This window comes from Anopheles ziemanni, assembly GCF_943734765.1.
Source record: "Anopheles ziemanni chromosome X unlocalized genomic scaffold, idAnoZiCoDA_A2_x.2 X_unloc_19, whole genome shotgun sequence".
NCBI classification, from domain to species: Eukaryota; Metazoa; Arthropoda; class Insecta; order Diptera; family Culicidae; genus Anopheles; species Anopheles ziemanni.
In genome coordinates, this window is record NW_026689784.1 from 112,501 (window position 1) to 135,000 (window position 22,500).

The window sequence follows — 22,500 nt, forward strand, 5'->3', positions numbered from 1 at the left end:
CAGGGAATCCCGGTTGGTTTCTTTTCCTCCCCTTATTAATATGCTTAAATTCAGGGGGTTGTCACACATGAACTGAGGCTTATGTACCTTGCGGTTGTTATCGTCACATCTGGCTTGCGACTACTTTGTTTCAATGTCCAATATGTACCGTTGGACTCGGTTAACGGGCTGTTAGCCCGCGTGTGGTTTAACTCACTGATACCTTCCATTGCCCATACGCTAGTTTGTTTGTGTTCCTTTGGTCAACTTCCATACTTGAATCATTTGTGCTACCGCTGCTGCTTCGACGCTACTTTGACATCTTCGCTTCTATTTAAATAAATAAATAAGCTGAAGCTAGACATCAGTAAACACCACCACAGACACCACAAGCACGCCTTCTCCTCGTACTTCCGCCTCACGCGGGAACACGGACGCTCTAAATACTTCGAATTCCAATGCCAGTATATTGTAAACCACGGGTTCTTTAATGCTAGCGGGTCGTCGCGACCCTAGTTAACATCATGGTGCACGTCTCGTGACGGGTGTCACGGCGTAGTTAAATGTATGCGATACATTTCTCAAATATAAGCGCTCAGTCATCTGTACATCATGGTAGGTTCCCACGACGTGCAATATGCGTTCAACTTATCAATGTTCATGTGTCCTGCAGTTCACATTATGACGCGCAGTTAGCTGCGGTCTTCATCGATCCATGAGCCGAGTGATCCACTGCCGAGGGTGACTAACTTGCGTAAGCCGCCGCTGTGCGCGTATACCCGTTCCCCGTAGGGAGGAGCAAGCCGCCGCTTAGAGACGAAGCATAAAGTGTCCTCATTCCACATAGGGCAAGCTGGATTAATCCATTTTACCCAGGACGGCCGAAGCGGCGTGGACCAGGGGAGAACTGAACCTTATACTTCACACCACAGTAAGTCTACGTGTCCTCTTCCACATAGGGCAAGCTAGAACTAACTATCTTACCCAGGACTGCCGAAGCAGCGTGGACCAGGGGAGGAACACACTTTTCATGGAAACGTAAGGCATCCATGACTGCCATAACGTAAGCCGCCGCTGTGCGCGTATACCCGTTCCCCGTAGGGAGGAGTCAAGCCGCCGCTTAGAGACGAAGTATTAAGTGTCCTCATTCCACATAGGGCAAGCTGGATGAATCCATTTTACCCAGGACGGCCGAAGCGGCGTGGACCAGGGGAGAACTGAACTTTATACTTCACACCACAGTAAGTCTACGTGTCCTCTTCCACATAGGGCAAGCTAGAACTAACTATCTTACCCAGGACTGCCGAAGCAGCGTGGACCAGGGGAGGAACACACTTTTCATAGAAACGTAAGGCATCCATGACTGCCATAGTGCGTAAGCCGCCGCTGTGCGCGTAAACCCGTTCCCCGTAGGGAGGAGTCAAGCCGCCGCTTAGAGACGAAGTATTAAGTGTCCTCTTCCACATAGGGCAAGCTAGAATGAACTATCTTACCCAGGACCGCCGAAGCAGCGTGGACCAGGGGAGAACTGAACTTTATACTTCACACCACAGTATTGAGTAATGTGCCCTCTTCCACATAGGGCAAGCTGGAATGTTCCATTTTACCCAGGACGGCCGAAGCGGCGTGGACCAGTGGAGGACTACACAATCATGAGGTTTGATATCGACTTGTGTGTTTCAATAGGGTACCGATGGTATGTTTTGAACCGATTTGATTTAGCCATTCTGAAGTCATCACTTGGTTGAAGCGCTGAACTAGGGAGGCATCGTTTACATATATATTGGTTTTCGCATGCTCTACTAGGTTAATGTCATGAGGTTGGCTATCGAGCATGCCCAAGTGATGACTTGATTGTGTGCTTGCTTGAATTCTTCACATTTCATACCATCGGTTAGTTGTCGAATCATTCCTCGATCATAACCTTCGTTCTTGGTTCATGTATGCTCTCTTCCACATAGGGCAAGCTAGAATTAACTATCTTACCCAGGACCGCCGAAGCAGCGTGGACCAGGGGAGAACTATACTTTGTCTTGTATGCCCTCTTCCACATAGGGCAAGCTAGAATTAACTATCTTACCCAGGACCGCCGAAGCAGCGTGGACCAGAGGAGGACTATACTTTGTTCATAACACCACAGTATTGAGTAATGTGCCCTCTTCCACATAGGGCAAGCTAGAATGAACTATCTTACCCAGGACCGCCGCAGCGGCGTGGACCAGTGGAGGACTACACAATTAAGAGGTTTGATATCGACTTGTGTGTTTCAATAGGGTACCGATGGTATGTTTTGAACCGATTTGATTTAGCCATTCTGAAGTCATCACTTGGTTGAAGCGCTGAACTAGGGAGGCATCGTTTACATATATATTGGTTTTCGCATGCTCTACTAGGTTAATGTCATGAGGTTGGCTATCGAGCATGCCCAAGTGATGACTTGATTGTGTGCTTGCTTGAATTCTTCACATTTCATACCATCGGTTAGTTGTCGAATCATTCCTCGATCATAACCTTCGTTCTTGGTTCATGTATGCTCTCTTCCACATAGGGCAAGCTAGAATTAACTATCTTACCCAGGACCGCCGAAGCAGCGTGGACCAGGGGAGAACTATACTTTGTCTTGTATGCCCTCTTCCACATAGGGCAAGCTAGAATTAACTATCTTACCCAGGACCGCCGAAGCAGCGTGGACCAGAGGAGGACTATACTTTGTTCATAACACCACAGTATTGAGTAATGTGCCCTCTTCCACATAGGGCAAGCTAGAATGAACTATCTTACCCAGGACCGCCGCAGCGGCGTGGACCAGTGGAGGACTACACAATTAAGAGGTTTGATATCGACTTGTGTGTTTCAATAGGGTACCGATGGTATGTTTTGAACCGATTTGATTTAGCCATTCTGAAGTCATCACTTGGTTGAAGCGCTGAACTAGGGAGGCATCGTTTACATATATATTGGTTTTCGCATGCTCTACTAGGTTAATGTCATGAGGTTGGCTATCGAGCATGCCCAAGTGATGACTTGATTGTGTGCTTGCTTGAATTCTTCACATTTCATACCATCGGTTAGTTGTCGAATCATTCCTCGATCATAACCTTCGTTCTTGGTTCATGTATGCTCTCTTCCACATAGGGCAAGCTAGAATTAACTATCTTACCCAGGACCGCCGAAGCAGCGTGGACCAGGGGAGAACTATACTTTGTCTTGTATGCCCTCTTCCACATAGGGCAAGCTAGAATTAACTATCTTACCCAGGACCGCCGAAGCAGCGTGGACCAGAGGAGGACTATACTTTGTTCATAACACCACAGTATTGAGTAATGTGCCCTCTTCCACATAGGGCAAGCTAGAATGAACTATCTTACCCAGGACCGCCGCAGCGGCGTGGACCAGTGGAGGACTACACAATTAAGAGGTTTGATATCGACTTGTGTGTTTCAATAGGGTACCGATGGTATGTTTTGAACCGATTTGATTTAGCCATTCTGAAGTCATCACTTGGTTGAAGCGCTGAACTAGGGAGGCATCGTTTACATTACTTGTATATATATTGGGTTTCGCATGCTCTACTAGGTTAATGTCATAGGGTTGGCTATCGAGCATGCCCAAGTGATGACTTGATTGTGTGCTTGCTTGAATTCTTCACATTTCATACCATCGGTTAGTTGTCGAATCATTCCTCGATCATAACCTTCGTTCTTGGTTCATGTATGCTCTCTTCCACATAGGGCAAGCTAGAATTAACTATCTTACCCAGGACCGCCGAAGCAGCGTGGACCAGGGGAGAACTATACTTTGTCTTGTATGCCCTCTTCCACATAGGGCAAGCTAGAATTAACTATCTTACCCAGGACTGCAAAGCAGCGTGGACCAGTGGAGGACTATACTTTGTTCATTACACCACAGTATTAAGTATGGTGTCCTCTTCCACCATAGGGCAAGCTAGAACTAACTATCTTACCCAGGACCGCCGAAGCAGTGTGGACCAGGGGAGGACTATACTTTATACTTCACACACTAGCCATACTGAAGTCATCACTTGGTTGAAGCGCTGAACTACGGCGGGGTAATCGTTTACAGGTTATAATCATATAGCTGCATGCTCATTAGTAGATAATGGAATATTGTATGGCAATATGAGCATGCCCAAGTGATGACTTTGTTTCAAGCTCAACAGGTAGGGTATTGAGTCCTCTTCCACATAGGGCAAGCTAGAATGAACTATCTTACCCAGGACCGCCGGAGCAGCGTGGACCAGTGGAGGACTATACCTTGTCCATTACACCACAGTATTAAGTATTGTGTCCTCTTCCACATAGGGCAAGCTAGAATTAACTATCTTACCCAGGACCGCCGAAGCAGCGTGGACCAGATGAGGACTATACTTTATACTTCACACCACAGTTTTGAGTACGCCTTGCATAAAGTATCTAGTTTGAACCACGAGGGCTCTCTCAATGTAGAACCACGAGGGCTCTAGTACCGATTCTCTCGGTACGGCTTGGTCCGTGTTCCTTTATGCTTGTACTCTAAGTATTAAGTATTGTGTCCTCTTCCACATAGGGCAAGCTAGAACTAACTATCTTACCCAGGACCGCCGAAGCAGTGTGGACCAGGGGAGGACTATACTTTATACTTCACACACTAGCCATACTGAAGTCATCACTTGGTGGGGGTGAACTACGGCGGTATCTATCGTTTTGGTTCGGTCTATATAGGGTCGCTTGCATGCTCATTCGAATATAATGTAATTGTGTATGGCAATATGAGCATGCCCAAGTGATGACTTTGTTTCAAGCTCAACAGGTAGGGTATTGAGTCCTCTTCCACATAGGGCAAGCTAGAATTAACTATCTTACCCAGGACCGCCGAAGCAGCGTGGACCAGGCGAGGACTATACTTTATACTTCACACCACAGTATTGAGTACGACTTGCATAAAGCCCCTAATGAGAACCACGAGGGCTCTCTCAATGTAGAACCACGAGGGCTCTAGTACCGATTCTCTCGGTACGGCTTGGTCCGTGTTCCTTTATGCTTGTACTCGCGGAAAGTCTCAACCCGGAGGTCTTGACTTTGATTGTCATAGTTGGACTACGACGGGGCATCCGACCATTGCTGACCGAACACCCCTGATTCATCATCTTTCGGATAGGAGGTGCGCCCACCTCCGACGCGGAAGTCTCAACCCGGAGGTTCGGACTTAGAGTTTTTCCCATTTAAAAGTTTTTCTCTTAGCCATACTGAAGTCATCACTTGGTGAACGATTGAACTAGGGCGGGTTAATCGTTTATAGGTATCATGTGGTTTGCATGCTCTCTTAGGTTAAGGTCATGTGGTTGGCTATCGAGCATGCCCAAGTGATGACTTTGTTTCACGCTTGCTTGATTTCTTCATGATTCCCTGTTATATAGTGTAATCATTCGAGAACAGGGAATCTTTGGTTTTGCTCAACAGGTATTGGATGTCAACTTGGTATCTAGATCGCATTAAGTCTCAACCCTTAGGTTCGGACTTGTATAGTGACATCTTGTTACGGTCTTGAGTCTCAACCCGCAGGTTCGGACTACTTAGTGTTTGATCGAATATAATATGGCAACTTGTGCCTAAGTCTCAACCCGCAGGTTCGGACTTCTGTTTATTTGGCCAATGTATGTATAAGGCAACTTGTGCCTAAGTCTCAACCCGCAGGTTCGGACTTGTGTATTTGTTCGAAGTCATGTATAAGGCAACGTGTGCCTAAGTCTCAACCCGCAGGTTCGGACTTGTTAGTGTTTCGTCAACTTTCATATGGCAACTTGTGCCTAAGTCTCAACCCGCAGGTTCGGACTTGTGTATTTGTTCGAAGTCATGTATAAGGCAACTTGTGCCTAAGTCTCAACCCGCAGGTTCGGACTTGTGTATTTGTTCGAAGTCATGTATAAGGCAACGTGTGCCTAAGTCTCAACCCGCAGGTTCGGACTTGTTAGTGTTTCGTCAACTTTCATATGGCAACTTGTGCCTGAGTCTCAACCCGCAGGTTCGGACTTCTATAGTGTTTCGTCAATTATCATATGGCAACTTGTGCCGAAGTCTCAACCCGCAGGTTCGGACTTCTGGAAGGATCACTTGGCCACTAATGATCCTTCCGCAGGTTCACCTACGGAAACCTTGTTACGACTTTTACTTCCTCTAAATCATCAAGTTCGGTCAACTTCGATAAAGCAGACGCGGTTCACGAGGATCCAGCGAACGATCATCTCCAAAGACCTCACTAAATAATCCATCGGTAGTAGCGACGGGCGGTGTGTACAAAGGGCAGGGACGTATTCAACGCTGGCTGATGACCAGCACTTACTAGAAGTTCCGAGTTCATATGGACCATTGCAATCCATAATCCCTACTAAGTGAGTATTTGAGTGATTTCCCGTTCCTCTCGGAATAGGAGACACGCTGCTACCCACATTGTAGCACGCGTGTAGCCCAGAACATCTAAGGGCATCACGGACCTGTTATCGCTCGATCTCATTTTGCTAAACACAAATTGTCCTGCTAAGCAGCGTACCGTAAGTGCACTTGCGCACACGAACAGCGAAGGTGTCAGGTCATACTCCACCGAAAGGTCCTAACCCGTTCCAATCGGCATCGACGCATTAACGCTGACTGCGTTCTAGTTAGCATATGTGAGTCACGTTCGTTATCGGAATTAACCAGACAAATCAATCCACGAACTAAGAACGGCCATGCACCACTACCCTTAAATTTGAGAAAGAGCTATTAATCTGTCTCACCTCCATAAGTTCGGACCTGGTAAGTTTTCCCGTGTTGAGTCAAATTGAACCGCAAGCTCCATTTCATTGTGGTGCCCTTCCGTCAATTCCTTTAAGTTTCAACTTTGCAACCATACTTCCCCCGGAACCTGACTTTGGTTTCCCGGAAGCTACTGAGAGCACCTGGTTGTAGCGTCTCCCAATTGCTAGTTGGCATCGTTTACGGTTAGAACTAGGGCGGTATCTAATCGCCTTCGATCCTCTAACTTTCGTTCTTGATTAAAGAAAGCATCCTTGACAAATGCCTTCGCTTTAGTTAGTCTTACGACGGTCTACGAATTTCACCTCTCGCGCCGTAATACTAGTGTCCCCAACTACTTCTGTTAATCATTACCTCCGGTCTGAGTACAAACCAATGAAAGATTAGACCAAGGTCGTATTCCATTATTCCATGCAAGATTATTCTAGGGCGTTTGGGCACCCTGCTTTAAGCACTCTAATTTGTTCAAGGTAAACGTGAGCGGTCGAGCTCTATGTTACACTTGCACCCGTTGAAGGGCACACCATGACACAGACTTGGTGCCCTACCACACCATTGAGTCGCAACCAGATTCCGACTTGGCCCACCGACCACGGGTTGACCGGGTCGGCGGAGCCGGACTGTGTTGGACAAGTATCAACTTCGAACGTTTTAACCGCAACAATTTTAATATACGCTAGTGGAGCTGGAATTACCGCGGCTGCTGGCACCAGACTTGCCCTCCACTTGATCCTCGTAGAAGGATTTATGCTCTACTCATTCCAATTATGAAACATCATTAAAGAGTTTCATATTGTTATTTCTCGTCACTACCTCCCCGTCCCGGGATTGGGTAATTTACGCGCCTGCTGCCTTCCTTGGATGTGGTAGCCATTTCTCAGGCTCCCTCTCCGGAATCGAACCCTGATTCCCCGTTACCCGTTGCAACCATGGTAGTCCTCTATACTACCATCCATAGTTGATAGGGCAGATATTTGCGAGATCTGTCGTCGGTGCGAGACCATACGATCAGCATCATTATCCAGACTTCAACTCAATGACACGGAGAACCCGCGATTGGTTTGACTAATAAGTGCACCAGTTCCCGCGAGGGTCCTGGCATGTTGCATGTATTAGCTCTAGATTTTCCACAGTTATCCAAGTAACTAGGTTGATGATCTCGTAAATTATAGCTGTTATACTGAGCCTTATGCGGTTTCACATTAAATCTGTTTGTACTTAGACATGCATGGCTTAACCTTTGAGACGAGCGTATATTACTGGTAGGATCAACCAGAATTCCGACTTTGCGTTCGAATGTTCATTGTCCCATTGCACCCGGAGGAGCAAACACCACGTTCTATATGTTGTCAAGTCCGGTAGCACACGGGAGGCGAGCCCCCGTGCGAACCTCATTGCCCTCGTATCACACACACCCGATGCACCGGACAGGCACTTGAGCGGCATTCGACTCCGCTAAGCGCTCGTGCGCCCGATTGTGCATGCGCTGACGGGGCCTTCATACCCCTACCACAGCGACCTTATGCCAAACTTCCATGAATACTTAGGTGAGCTGACAAGGGCCTTCATTTCCCTACCATCAACTAAAGGACACGCTAGGCGCGACCGATCATTGCAACTGCGGGGCTTTCATACCCCAATCACCACAGTACGCAATTCACCAGAGTTTAATCACAACCCCCCCGGACATGGCACACTATTAACTTGCAACAAAACTTAGTGTGTGCCGGGCACATCGGTTCCACAAAATCATTCCCGATGTACCCCAATTGGGGTTGCGAACGCATTCACGGTCCTCTGACACACCCAACCAAGCGTGGATACTACATACCTCAAACACCCAGTACACTAACAGACAAATCAACATATGGTTGCTTTCCCCCAGACATTTGCCAATCACTTGGCACCCGGACGGGAACTCGCTCCTGATTGCGCCAATGCCACCCATTTGCCAAGAGCGAGTTCTGTATGTAGATTTCATTTGGAAAGACAACCGTGTACTGGATATTCTATCCGACGATTACAGATGACGAGTACGAGACTCGACTACACTCACGGATAATACATTTTGGGTCGAGATTGCTTTCGGGGTTTTCGATTGGTCTTGCGCTTGTAAACGTATAACTTTGACTTGTGGTAACCTCGGTATGTTAGTCGATCACGTGGATGTGAACTGGTAGGGGTGAGCAATCTGTTCACTTGCACTCTGGATAGGAATATGGTGAGCGCTATAGGTTAAAGATCATGGTATGGTTCCATCGTGATGACTTTCGTTAGATAGTAGGATGTTTGGATAGTTATAACGTTTTTGGCCATTTGTTCATAGTGTTCGGTTCATTGAGGAATTCGATTGGTCTTTGCTTCACACACGTGGTCGATCACTTGGATGTGAACTAGGGTGAGATTAAGGTGTTCACTAGTGCTCTTCGGTTTTGGATCAGTACTGAGCACTTGATTGGTTTCGCATAATATGTATCCATAGTGATGACTCTTTCCAGCTTAAGATTTCGTTACCAGTTTCGAATCCTCCCCACGTTCGCTTTTACTTGGTTAGGTTTTCGAGTGTAGCTTTGAAAGCAATCTCATGTATGTATCCCATCTGATATAAGCCACTGACAGTTCATGTCACCTCGTTCAACTCTCGCTGGGTCACAGAAGTATGTTACTGCGCCCATTATCCCTACTCGGATAGGTTCGGTTCGTTCGTTTTATACTACGGTGAGTAAACTCAATTTGTGCATCGCATAGCCATGGAAAGCAAGCTTTCGCGGGCCTCTTCGACTGTTTTGATACGAGCTGTGCCCGTGATGCTTGTCATCCCAGGATACTAGACCCCTTTGGACGACCGCATGACCATCAGAAAGTAAATTCCACGTTCGATTTGGGGTGTGAACCCCGAACATAAAGTCATTGTGTAGAACCACGAGGGCTCTATAGTACCGATTCTCTCGGTACGCTTGGTCCGTGTTCCTTTATGTTCGTACTCTTGTGTGTATAATATTCATGTTCGATTTGGGATATTTGCTACTGTCACCGTTTGAGTACCATGGGGCTTGAACCCCTAACATAAAGTCTTTGTGTAGAACCACGAGGGCTCTGTAGTACCAATTCTCTCGGTACGCTTGGTCCGTGTTCCTTTATGTTTGTACTCTTGTGTGTATAATATTCATGTTCGGTTTGGGATATTTGCTACTTTCACCAGGGTCCCGTTCTTCATACAAGTCTGCCTTGCTTGATGTGGTAACTTTTTAGTGTAGTTCAGACATCCTTATTTTGGGACTTAGCCGATTTGTCATGTATTTCCATATGACCCATAGGGTCCCTTTCTTCATACAAGCTTGCCTAGGGCGATCGGTCAAAACTTGTCTTACTATTCGATTGGTCTTCGCACTTTCACCCTAGGCAGTTCGCCTAGGTCTGTCTTCTTGAGGAGGCCAAAACCCGAAATAAGGAGGTCCAGCCGACCCTGAAACCTCCCCTGTCTTAACTACACTAACCCGATTTTTCATGGTCCTTAGCGCCATACAACTTTGCCTAGGTCACTTGTACTCTTGACTTAGGCCATCTGACTTGGTCCGTGTTTCTTCCTAGGGTTCACCTAGGTACTTTGCCTTGCTTGATGTGGTAACTTTTTAGTGTAGTTCAGACATCCCAATTTCGGGACTTAGCCGATTTTTCGTATATTTCCATATGACCCATAGGGTCCCTTTCTTCATACAAGCTTGCCTAGGGCGATCGGTCAAAACTTGTCTTACTATTCGATTGGTCTTCGCACTTTCACCCTAGGCACTTTGCCTAGGTCTGTCTTCTTGAGGAGGCCAAAACCCGAAATAAGGAGGTTCAGCCGACCCAGAAACCTCCCCTGTCTGAACTACACTAACCCGATTTTTCAGGGTCCTCAGCGCCATACAACTTTGCCTAGGTCACTTGTACTCTTGACTTAGGCCATCTGACTTGGTCCGTGTTTCTTCCTAGGGTTCACCTAGGTACTTTGCCTTGCTTGATGTGGTAACTTTTTAGTGTAGTTCAGACATCCCAATTTTGGGACTTAGCCGATTTTTCATGTATTTCCATATGACCCATAGGGTCCCTTTCTTCATACAAGCTTGCCTAGGGCGATCGGTCAAAACTTGTCTTACTATTCGATTGGTCTTCGCACTTTCACCCTAGGCAGTTTGCCTAGGTCTGTCTTCTTGAGGAGGCCAAAACCCGAAATAAGGAGGTTCAGCCGACCCAGAAACCTCCCCTGTCTGAACTACACTAACCCGATTTTTCAGGGTCCTCAGCGCCATACAACTTTGCCTAGGTCACTTGTACTCTTGACTTAGGCCATCTGACTTGGTCCGTGTTTCTTCCTAGGGTTCACCTAGGTACTTTGCCTTGCTTGATGTGGTAACTTTTTAGTGTAGTTCAGACATCCCAATTTTGGGACTTAGCCGATTTTTCATGTATTTCCATATGACCCATAGGGTCCCTTTCTTCATACAAGCTTGCCTAGGGCGATCGGTCAAAACTTGTCTTACTATTCGATTGGTCTTCGCACTTTCACCCTAGGCAGTTTGCCTAGGTGTAGCTTCTTGAGGAGGTCAAAACCCAAAATAAGGAGGTTCAGCCGACCCAAAAACCTCCCCTGTCTAAACTACACTAACCAGATTTTTCAGGGTCCTCACCGTCATACAACTTTGCCTAGGTCACTTGTTCTCTTGACTTAGGTCATCTGACTTGGTCCGTGTTTCTTGCTAGGGTTCACCTAGGTACTTTGCCTTGCTTGATGTGGTAACTTTTTAGTGTAGTTCAGACATCCCAATTTTGGGACTTAGCCGATTTTTCATGTATTTCCATATGACCCATAGGGTCCCTTTCTTCATACAAGCTTGCCTAGGGCGATCGGTCAAAACTTGTCTTACTATTCGATTGGTCTTCGCACTTTCACCCTAGGCAGTTTGCCTAGGTGTAGCTTCTTGAGGAGGTCAAAACCCAAAATAAGGAGGTTCAGCCGACCCAGAAACCTCCCCTGTCTAAACTACACTAACCAGATTTTTCAGGGTGTTCACCGTCATACAACTTTGCCTAGGTCACTTGCACTCTTGACTTAGGCCATCTGACTTGGTCCGTGTTTCTTGCTAGGGTTCACCTAGGTAGTTTGCCTTGCTTGGTGTGGTAACATTTGAGTGTAGTTCTGACATCCCCATTTTGGGACTTAGCCGATTTTTCGTAAAATACCATATGACCCATCAGGGTCCTTTGCTTCATATAAGTTTGCCTTGCTTGGTGTGGTAACATTTGAGTGTAGTTCTGACATCCCCATTTTGGGACTTAGCCGATTTTTCGTAAAATACCATATGACCCATCAGGGTCCTTTGCTTCATATAAGTTTGCCTTGCTTGGTGTGGTAACATTTGAGTGTAGTTCTGACATCCCCATTTTGGGACTTAGCCGATTTTTCGTAAAATACCATATGACCCATCAGGGTCCTTTGCTTCATATAAGTTTGCCTTGCTTGGTGTGGTAACATTTGAGTGTAGTTCTGACATCCCCATTTTGGGACTTAGCCGATTTTTCGTAAAATACCATATGACCCATCAGGGTCCTTTGCTTCATATAAGTTTGCCTTGCTTGGTGTGGTAACACATGAGTGTAGTTCTGACATCCCCATTTTGGGACTTAGCCGATTTTTCGTAAAATACCATATGACCCATCAGGGTCCTTTGCTTCATATAAGTTTGCCTTGCTTGGTGTGGTAACACATGAGTGTAGTTCTGACATCCTCATTTTGGGACTTAGCCGATTTTTCGTAAAATACCATATGACCCATCAGGGTCCTTTGCTTCATATAAGTTTGCCTTGCTTGGTGTGGTAACATTTGAGTGTAGTTCTGACATCCCCATTTTGGGACTTAGCCGATTTTTCGTAAAATACCATATGACCCATCAGGGTCCTTTGCTTCATATAAGTTTGCCTTGCTTGGTGTGGTAACATTTGAGTGTAGTTCTGACATCCCCATTTTGGGACTTAGCCGATTTTTCGTAAAATACCATATGACCCATCAGGGTCCTTGCCTTCATATAAGTTTGCCTTGCTTGGTGTGGTAACATTTGAGTGTAGTTCTGACATCCCCATTTTGGGACTTAGCCGATTTTTCGTAAAATACCATATGACCCATCAGGGTCCTTTGCTTCATATAAGTTTGCCTTGCTTGGTGTGGTAACATTTGAGTGTAGTTCTGACATCCCCATTTTGGGACTTAGCCGATTTTTCGTAAAATACCATATGACCCATCAGGGTCCTTTGCTTCATATAAGTTTGCCTTGCTTGGTGTGGTAACATTTGAGTGTAGTTCTGACATCCCCATTTTGGGACTTAGCCGATTATTCGTAAAATACCATATGACCCATCAGGGTCCTTTGCTTCATATAAGTTTGCCTTGCTTGGTGTGGTAACATTTGAGTGTAGTTCTGACATCCCCATTTTGGGACTTAGCCGATTTTTCGTAAAATACCATATGACCCATCAGGGTCCTTTGCTTCATATAAGTTTGCCTTGCTTGGTGTGGTAACATTTGAGTGTAGTTCTGACATCCCCATTTTGGGACTTAGCCGATTTTTCGTAAAATACCATATGACCCATCAGGGTCCTTTGCTTCATATAAGTTTGCCTTGCTTGGTGTGGTAACACATGAGTGTAGTTCTGACATCCCCATTTTGGGACTTAGCCGATTTTTCGTAAAATACCATATGACCCATATGGGTCCTTTGCTTCATATAAGTTTGCCTTGCTTGGTGTGGTAACATTTGAGTGTAGTTCTGACATCCCCATTTTGGGACTTAGCCGATTTTTCGTAAAATACCATATGACCCATCAGGGTCCTTTGCTTCATATAAGTTTGCCTTGCTTGGTGTGGTAACATTTGAGTGTAGTTCTGACATCCCCATTTTGGGACTTAGCCGATTTTTCGTAAAATACCATATGACCCATCAGGGTCCTTGCCTTCATATAAGTTTGCCTTGCTTGGTGTGGTAACATTTGAGTGTAGTTCTGACATCCCCATTTTGGGACTTAGCCGATTTTTCAATCAATACCATATGACCCATCAGGGTCCTTTGCTTCATATAAGTTTGCCTTGCTTGGTGTGGTAACATTTGAGTGTAGTTCTGACATCCCCATTTTGGGACTTAGCCGATTTTTCGTAAAATACCATATGACCCATCAGGGTCCTTGCCTTCATATAAGTTTGCCTTGCTTGGTGTGGTAACATTTGAGTGTAGTTCTGACATCCCCATTTTGGGACTTAGCCGATTTTTCAATCAATACCATATGACCCATCAGGGTCCTTTGCTTCATATAAGTTTGCCTTGCTTGGTGTGGTAACATTTGAGTGTAGTTCTGACATCCCCATTTTGGGACTTAGCCGATTTTTCGTAAAATACCATATGACCCATCAGGGTCCTTGCCTTCATATAAGTTTGCCTTGCTTGGTGTGGTAACATTTGAGTGTAGTTCTGACATCCCCATTTTGGGACTTAGCCGATTTTTCGTAAAATACCATATGACCCATCAGGGTCCTTTCCTTCATATAAGTTTGCCTTGCTTGGTGTGGTAACATTTGAGTGTAGTTCTGACATCCCCATTTTGGGACTTAGCCGATTTTTCGTAAAATACCATATGACCCATCAGGGTCCTTTCCTTCATATAAGTTTGCCTTGCTTGGTGTGGTAACATTTGAGTGTAGTTCTGACATCCCCATTTTGGGACTTAGCCGATTTTTCGATCCATACCATATGACCCATCAGGGTCCTTGCCTTCATATAAGTTTGCCTTGCTTGGTGTGGTAACATTTGAGTGTAGTTCTGACATCCCCATTTTGGGACTTAGCCGATTTTTCGTAAAATACCATATGACCCATCAGGGTCCTTTCCTTCATATAAGTTTGCCTTGCTTGGTGTGGTAACATTTGAGTGTAGTTCTGACATCCCCATTTTGGGACTTAGCCGATTTTTCGTAAAATACCATATGACCCATCAGGGTCCTTTGCTTCATATAAGTTTGCCTTGCTTGGTGTGGTAACATTTGAGTGTAGTTCTGACATCCCCATTTTGGGACGTAGCCGATTTTTCGATCAATACCATATGACCCATCAGGGTCCTTTGCTTCATATAAGTTTGCCTTGCTTGATGTGGTAACACATGAGTGTAGTTCTGACATCCCCATTTTGGGACTTAGCCGATTTTTCGATCCATCCCATATGACCCATCAGGGTCCTTTTTCTTCATATAAGTTTCCCAAGACTTAGTGCTTTTTACCTTTGGACACCAATATCACCCTTACGGGTTTCTTTGATCTTCTCACTTTGTATTGACCAAATGTAGGTCTTGCCATGCCAAACATATAATTGTTCTACACCAAGTCTCTATCTCGTACCGCCAGCTCGGTACATTCGATCAACCTGCCCTTAAGGCACCCGGGACTTAGCCATTTTTTCACATTTTTCATGATTTTGAGGCAACTTTTCTCGACTTTGTCACCTTATATCACCAAGATCCTTTCCCTTTAGCGCTTCACTCTGTTCGTATGATATTTAGCGCTGACTATCACCTTTCTATCGCTGACCTCAACTTCTTATTCGGTGCCATAGAGCCAGAGATATTTGGTGTATGCTGTTATAAGGGAAGTTTGTCACTTTTTCAAAGGCCCACTTTGGGACGCCCATATCTCACCTTCACGTATCTTCGATCTTCTTGTCGTCTATGGACGAAACTTAGGTCTTGTATTGGCCAACTTATAAATGTTCTACGGCCAAGCCGTATCTCTTACCGCCAGCCCGGTATTCATGGACTTAGTCGGATTTTCGCCTCTCGTGGTAACAATTTCTGACTTTGACTCACAATAACACCCGAACGGTCACATGCTAGCGCTTTGCTTGGTAGGAATTATAGTTAGCGCTACCTTTTCTCTTTCCATCGATACCTTGTTCGTTCCATTCCATGCCATACAGCCGAAGTTATGATGTTTCCCGTTTTCCATATCATGTGGAGCTTATGCTCTGGGAAAACCATCTAACACCTGTACCACCCTTTTGGGTACCACCGATCTCGTCACTATGTTCGGGCCAAATATAGGTTATAACATGCCCAACATATAATTGTTCTACACCAAGTCTCTATCTCTTACCGCCTGCTCGGTATTTTACTCGTAAGTCCAAATTTCACAACTTGTACTTTTTGGCCCAATGTACTCGAGTTTCAATTTTGGTAACATTTTTCGACTTTGACACTTAATAACTTCCAAATCATGCTAGTTAGCGCTTTGCTTTCTTCTAGTCGTATCTAGCGCTGGGTGTTACCTTTCCAAAACATATCCTAGCTTAACAATCCATGCCATACAGCCGGAGCTATACGGTGCACAAGTCAAATCCATTTTAGCCATGTTTCATTTTTGCCAATTTTTGACCACTCGTATCACCCTTCCAGAGTGGTCCGATCTTCTCGCTGTCTATGGACGACTTTTAGGTCTCGTAGAGGCAAACTTATAAGTATTCTACGTCAACCCGCTATCTCTTACCGCCTGCTCGGTATTCTTGGTCTTGTGTGATTTTTGGCCATTTTGGTATTATTTTTCCACTTTGTCGCTTAATAACTCAGTTTTGCTCAACACTTAGCGCTTCGGTTGTTTGGGATTATAGTTAGCGCTCGGTTCGACCTTTCCAACACTGATCTAAGCTTGTCGATCCGTTCCATACAGCCTGAGTTATTCGCGATACCGTGTTTCAATCCATTTCTCAAGTCTCGTTTTGGTCCAACTTTGAACCAGCCATATCACCCTGATGGGTACCTCCGATCTTCTCGCTCTATATTGGCCAAAGTTAGGTCTTGTGGTAACGTACTTATGATTGTTCTACGCCGTGTTCGTAGCTCTTATCGTTCGCCCGCTATTTTCGATCATAAGGTGAATTTTCGCCTCTAAACCACCATTTTTCACCTTTGCCCTCTAATATGACCGACTTGCTCAACACCTAGCGCTTCGCTTGGTAGGACACATAGCTAGCGCTCGTCAAGACCTTTCCAACGCATATCCAAGCTTTCCGATCCGAGCCATACAGCCTGAGCTATAGGCGATACCGTTTTTCCCATTTTCTTGGTCACACGCACTTTAGGGTACCCCTTTTTGCCTTTGACCCTTAATACCTCCTCCGGGTCACTAGTAGGCGCTCAGCTTGGTTGGAAACATAGCTAGAGCAGGCCTTCACCTTTCCAAAACTGCCGAAAGTGTACCGATCCGACATCTAGAACCAAAGTTATGGTCATTCCCATCATGCTCTACTTTCATGGTCAACCTCCACCAAGCACACCTAGGTTGGACCAACTTTCACCAACTCATCTCGAACCCCAAATTTGCTTCGACCTACTAGGTTTCCCTAGTAAAGTGGTCAAAACATCCATTACAACACGACTGGTCTTTCTGGTGGTCGACCTAGGCGACTTTGTTCGACGACCACCACCCCATGGAACTAAAAGACGTCCCTTGATACGGACCACCGATACATTTTCCGGCCTGTCTAAACTACACTCATCGAAATTTTTTTGGGTCCCCACCGTCATACAAGTTTGCCTAGGTCAAGTTTTTCTTCCGGATCGGCCGCGGACCTCACTTTTCATTATCTAGGGAGGCCATAGGGCCCCAAAAGGGGTTTTTTAAAATTTTCGACACTTTCGACTTTGGTCGGATTTTTTCCGATTTTGGTCCGACCTAGGGACTTGGTGGTCCAAGGAGCCTCGGGACCAAACTTTTTTCTCAGGGGTCCCTACCTCCATACAACTTTGCCTAGGTCAATTTTTTGTTCCAAATCGACCGCGGATTTCACTTTTCAATATCTGGGGCTCGTGTAGAGTCCGAATATGAGGTTTTCTCATTTTTCGACATTTTCGACTTTTTTCGACTTTTTTCGGGTTTTTCGACCTAGGGGTCCGCCGAACAAATTTTGGGTCAAAAATTTTTATTGAACTAGTCGAATGTACGCAAAAAGATAAGACTTTTTGCCGAAGACACCATGCCCCGGAACCGACTCCTTCCCCTTCAAAATTGGGGACAAACGTGATTTTTGAAACTTTTCCTTAGGGAGCCCAAGACTTATAAAATTTTCAAATTCTCGATTTTTCGATTGCGAGCTAGCGCTTTGCGGTCTTCGGCAATGTTTTAGATCTCGACGAGATAAGACTTTTTGGCCAAGGGACATTTTGCCCTCCGACCCCTCCTTCCCCCCGCAAATCGCCCCACAAAGTGCAATTTTTGCATTTTCACCTCTTTGCACGCACTGTTCGGCCCAAATGGCCACTTTCTATGGGTCTGAGCGCTTTGCGGTCTTCGGCAAACTTTTAGAGCGTACCAAGCCCTAATTATAATTCTTCTACACCACCTTCGTACCTCTTCATCCCTGGCCGCTATTCGCGTACCAAGGTAATTTTTGTTCATTTTGTCAACATTTTTCATCTTTGACTGCTTATATCGGCCTTGCCATGAACCGATAGCGCTTCGCTGTGTTCTAACGTAAGTTAGTACTACTCAATACCTTTACAAATCATGTCTTAGATTGTCATTTGCTTGCATACAGCCGGAGCTATGAGCGATACCGTAAAAAGTACCGAAACTTGGAAAAATCCTTTGATCGCCCATATCCCCCCTTTGGGGGCCAGATATCGAAAAAGGTTCTGATTCAAAAAGTTGCGCATTAACGTGTTCTAGTTATGCCTAGAACATTTCACTTCGCTAGCTGGCCTGCAACTTAGCCGTAATTGGGATTTTAGGGTGTTCATAGAGGGTCCATTTCCTGCGACTTGGTATCTTTTGGGCCCTATGTTTCTCTAATATCTCCACGAGTTTTCCAGGTAGCCTTCTCATACTTTCAGGGTGCCTAGAGCACCTCAAGACCTTTCCAACGCTATGCCGTTCGCCTCGCTCGGACATCTACAGCCGAAGTTATTCGAGGTACACTGTACCTTACCCTGTTTTCTCAGTACTTGGTCGAAAACTTCGATCAGCCATATGACCGACTTGGACAACCCTGAGCGGGTTGGCCCCATATAACTAAACTTTCGTCTCGTGTAGGCAAACTTATAAATGTTCCACGTCAACTCGCTATCTCGTACCGCCTTGACGGTATACTTGGTCCAAGGGCCATTTCCAGCGACTTGGTCGCAATTTCGCTCTAAGTTTCGCTAATACCTTCGTCCGTGGACATGGTGATTTTTTGTTCGTATTTTTCCTTGATAGTCCCACTCAAGACTATTCCATACCAGAGCCAAGCGTCCCGCTAAGTGCCATACAGCCTGAGCAGTAATTCATGAAAGGTACCTCTACCAGTTTTTGCCATACTTGGGTACACACTTTGTATCGCCCATATCTCCACTTTGGAGGCCAGCCAGCACCTTGGCCCCAAATACTTTTTTGTTGGTCATACTATGCCCAAAATATAAATGTTCTACGTCAACTTGCTATCTCTTCTCCAACTTGCCGTTATTCTTGGTCCAAGTCCCATTTCATTCGTTTTTGGACCCATTTTGCTATATGTTTCACTAATAGCTTCGGCCATGGACAAGCTGATTTTCTATTTGTATTTTTGCTTGATAGTCCCACTCAAGACCATTCCAAATCACATCGCAACTTGTCGCTCGGTGGCAAACTGACCGAGTTATAATTCATGAAAGGTACCTCTTCTTGGTACACCACATGGTCGGCCCAAACCATAAACCGACCAAACGACCGACTTGGAGCACCCTGACCGGGTTGCCCCCATATAATGAAAGTTGCGTCTTTACACGCCCAACTTATGAATATTCTACGCCAAGTCGCTATCTCTTACCGGTAAGCCGGTATTCACCTTCCAAGCGTGATTTTGGTCAAGTGCCATTTCCTGCGACTTGGTCCCCGAATTGGACCATCATCACCTAATATCTCCGTGGTCTTTCAACTCAGCCTCATGAAACTTTCAGGGTAGATAGGTCTCCCCAATACCTTTCCAACGATATGCGGTTTGCCTCGCTCGGCCATCTACAGCCGAAGTTATTAATGGTACTTGGTACCTTACCCTGTTTTTTCCATACTTGTTCGTACTTGGGTACAAACTTTGGATCGCCCATATCTCCACTTTGGAGGCCAGCCAGCACCTTGGCCCCATATACTTTTTTGTTGGTGATACCATGCACCAAATATAATTGTTCTACGCAAGCTTGCTATCTCTTCTCCAACTTGCGGTTATTTTTGACTCAAGTCCCATTTCCATAGTTTTTGGTACCAATTTGCTCTATGTTTCGCTAATAGCTTCGCCCAAGGACTTTGTGATTTTTTGTTCGCATTTTTCCTAAATAGTCCCACTCAAGACTATTCCAAATCACACCTTAGCTTGTCGCTCAGTGCCATACAGCCAGAGTTTTAATTCATGAAAGGTACATCACCTTGGTACACCACGTGGTCGGTCCAAACCATCAACCAACCATATGACCGACTTCGAGTCGAGCTAGCGGCTAGGCTCAATATAATGAAATGCGTGTCTTGATGCGGGCTACTGACGGTCTGAACAATGTAGCTCGCTAGCTCGTCTCTAAACTTGTGTTTTGGTCGAATATTGGGTGTTCATGTACCACTTCGGGTAACATGGACTTTGGTGCAACTTTACCACTTGTGCACTTAATAACTTCCCGGTCATTCAAGTCTTTGCCTTTATACTTTCAGGGTAGTTAGGTCTCGTCGAGACCTTTCCATACATATGCCAAACTCATCGATCGGACATCTATAGCCCGAGTTATTCGCGGTACACCGTACCTTACCCTGTTTTTTCCTCAATTGGGTACAAACCTTGGAACACCCATATCGCCCCTTTAGAGACTAGCTGGCACGTTGGCCTCATATAATGATAAGTGCACCACAACTAGGGCTACTGACGGTCAGAACATTTCAACTTGCTAGCTCGGGCCCACACTTGTGTTTTTCTCGAATATATGGTTCAAGTGTGCCACTTTGGGCACTTTTGGACATTTTGTCCCCACACAACTTTCTTGCCTTGGTAGATAGGGTCTTGTGATCTTGGGCAAAAAGATGCACCAAGATAAAGTCTAACTTTCGTTCTTGTACCGCAAAGCGCTATCTCAAACACCCGAGGAGATAGAAAGTGATTATGTTCGGTATATCGGTCTTCCATGGCCTACTATGGTAAACCCCTGCAGGTATGCAACCGAAGGTGCTTGGTACATGTATTTGGTGCAATATCGGTGCAAAGTAGGTGTTTCCTTGATCGGGCTATAACTTTCTTGGTTGATGTTGGATTGCTTTGCGGTCTTCGGGGGATAGTTAGGGAACATGTTGGCCAACATTTCCTTATTCCTCAGCCTGGCCGTACCTCTTACCGTCTAGGCGGTATACATGCTCTAAGTTGGAACTTGTGTTCCTTTGGGTAACTTCTCTGACTTTGACGCTTAATAACTTTCGTTCATATGCAGTCTAAGCTCTGCAACTCTCAGGAAAGCTAGTACTACTCATTTCCTTTCCATATCAGTCTTTGGCTTGTCGATCCGATGTCTACAGCCTTACTTATTCACGTTCCCTGTGAAGGTAGGTTTTTGCCCATTTTCCAGTTCATGTGGTAACATTCCCAGACTTTGCCGGCTTTCTCTTCATGTGGTAACTTGCTTGCTCATGTGGTAACTTGGAAGTGTATTTCTGACAGACCCAATCTGGGACTTAGTCGATTTTTCTCTGCATATTATATGGATCCATCACTAGGCCATCTTGCTTGCTCATGTGGTAACTTGGAAGTGTATTTCTGACAGACCCAATCTGGGACTTAGCCGATTTTTCTCTTCATATCATATGGATCCATCACTAGGCCATCTTGCTTGCTTGTGTGGTAACTTGGAAGTGTATTTCTGACAGACCCAATCTGGGACTTAGCCGATTTTTCTCTTCATATCATATGGATCCATCACTAGGCCATCTTGCTTGCTTGTGTGGTAACTTGATAGTGTATGTCTGACAGACCCAATCTGGGACTTAGCCGATTTTTCTCTTCATATCATATGGATCCATCACTAGGCCATCTTGCTTGCTTGTGTGGTAACTTGGAAGTGTATTTCTGACAGACCCAATCTGGGACTTAGCCGATTTTTCTCTTCATATTATATGGATCCTGGACTTAGCCGATTTTTCTCTTCATATCATATGGATCCATCACTAGGCCATCTTGCTTGCTTGTGTGGTAACTTGGAAGTGTATTTCTGACAGACCCAATCTGGGACTTAGCCGATTTTTCTCTTCATATCATATGGATCCATCACTAGGCCATCTTGCTTGCTTGTGTGGTAACTTGGAAGTGTATTTCTGACAGACCCAATCTGGGACTTAGCCGATTTTTCTCTTCATATTATATGGATCCTGGACTTAGCCGATTTTTCTCTTCATATCATATGGATCCATCACTAGGCCATCTTGCTTGCTTGTGTGGTAACTTGGAAGTGTATTTCTGACAGACCCAATCTGGGACTTAGCCGATTTTTCTCTTCATATCATATGGATCCATCACTAGGCCATCTTGCTTGCTTGTGTGGTAACTTGGAAGTGTATTTCTGACAGACCCAATCTGGGACTTAGCCGATTTTTCTCTTCATATTATATGGATCCTGGACTTAGCCGATTTTTCTCTTCATATCATATGGATCCATCATTAGGCCATCTTGCTTGCTTGTGT

General features: G+C 45.3%; 2 non-coding genes across 2 annotated transcripts in view; both read right to left on the reverse strand.

The window, feature by feature from the left end:
• Nucleotides 1-81, reverse strand: part of LOC131291904 (large subunit ribosomal RNA) — a 4,089-nt gene extending 4,008 nt beyond the window's left edge. Inside the window, exon 1 of the ribosomal RNA XR_009189642.1 lies at nt 1-81. This exon is cut by the window's left edge and continues 4,008 nt beyond it. This is a non-coding gene — a ribosomal RNA (large subunit ribosomal RNA).
• Nucleotides 82-568: 487 nt separating this feature from the next.
• On the reverse strand, nt 569-723 carry LOC131291910 (5.8S ribosomal RNA). The gene has a single exon (XR_009189647.1). It is a non-coding gene; the product is annotated as a 5.8S ribosomal RNA (ribosomal RNA).
• Nucleotides 724-22,500: the final 21,777 nt, after the last annotated feature.